The sequence below is a fragment of the Octopus bimaculoides genome, chromosome 11 (genome assembly GCF_001194135.2).
Source record: "Octopus bimaculoides isolate UCB-OBI-ISO-001 chromosome 11, ASM119413v2, whole genome shotgun sequence".
NCBI classification, from domain to species: domain Eukaryota; kingdom Metazoa; phylum Mollusca; class Cephalopoda; order Octopoda; family Octopodidae; genus Octopus; species Octopus bimaculoides.
Window position 1 is genome coordinate 36719330 of NC_068991.1, and position 732 is coordinate 36720061.

The window sequence follows — 732 nt, forward strand, 5'->3', positions numbered from 1 at the left end:
TATTTCAATCGGTAACTTTTCTGCTTTTTCCCAGTTTCCTGTATCTAAAACTGCGCTTTTTTTTTATTTTGTCTTTTTAAGGTGGTATGTTTTATTTTTTGTTTAGGATTCAGGTTAACCTTAGGATGAACAGAACATCTTCCGTTCCTCTCGCACGTCAGGAAGCCCGGAAAACGGCCATAGCCACCGTTCTTTCTTCTCTTGCAACGCAATTACAGTTTTTTTAATAATTTAGGAGTGTTCCCTGAAATATATTTTTATTCACTATTTCTCATCTTGCTCCGAACATCTTTAAACTGGCTCTAAATATCTAACATAGTGGAATTAATCACTTTGGTCATTTCGAAAAATTTCAACATTTTAGAATTGCTATAAGCTTTGTCTTTCATCGTCTAACAGTTTGGGCTACTAATATAGCAAACCCATATTTATCCAATATTGTACGAAAATAAATACAGCAACAGGTGCCAGGCTAATATGTATAAAAACGGTTAGTACTGGCGCCCATTCATTCGACTAAAAGTTTTAAAGCTGGTGATGCATGGCCACAGTCAAATGAGTGAAACAGTAAAACGAAAAAAATTTATATACTTCCATTCAGAAAGCAAGTTAAGCAACATTTTTCAATGTTGTTTTTCTATGTCTATTTCATCGATTTCGTAAATGTTTTCATCCGCACTGCAATTATTTCATCAATACTAGTTTTACACTTTGATACAAAGATATATATAT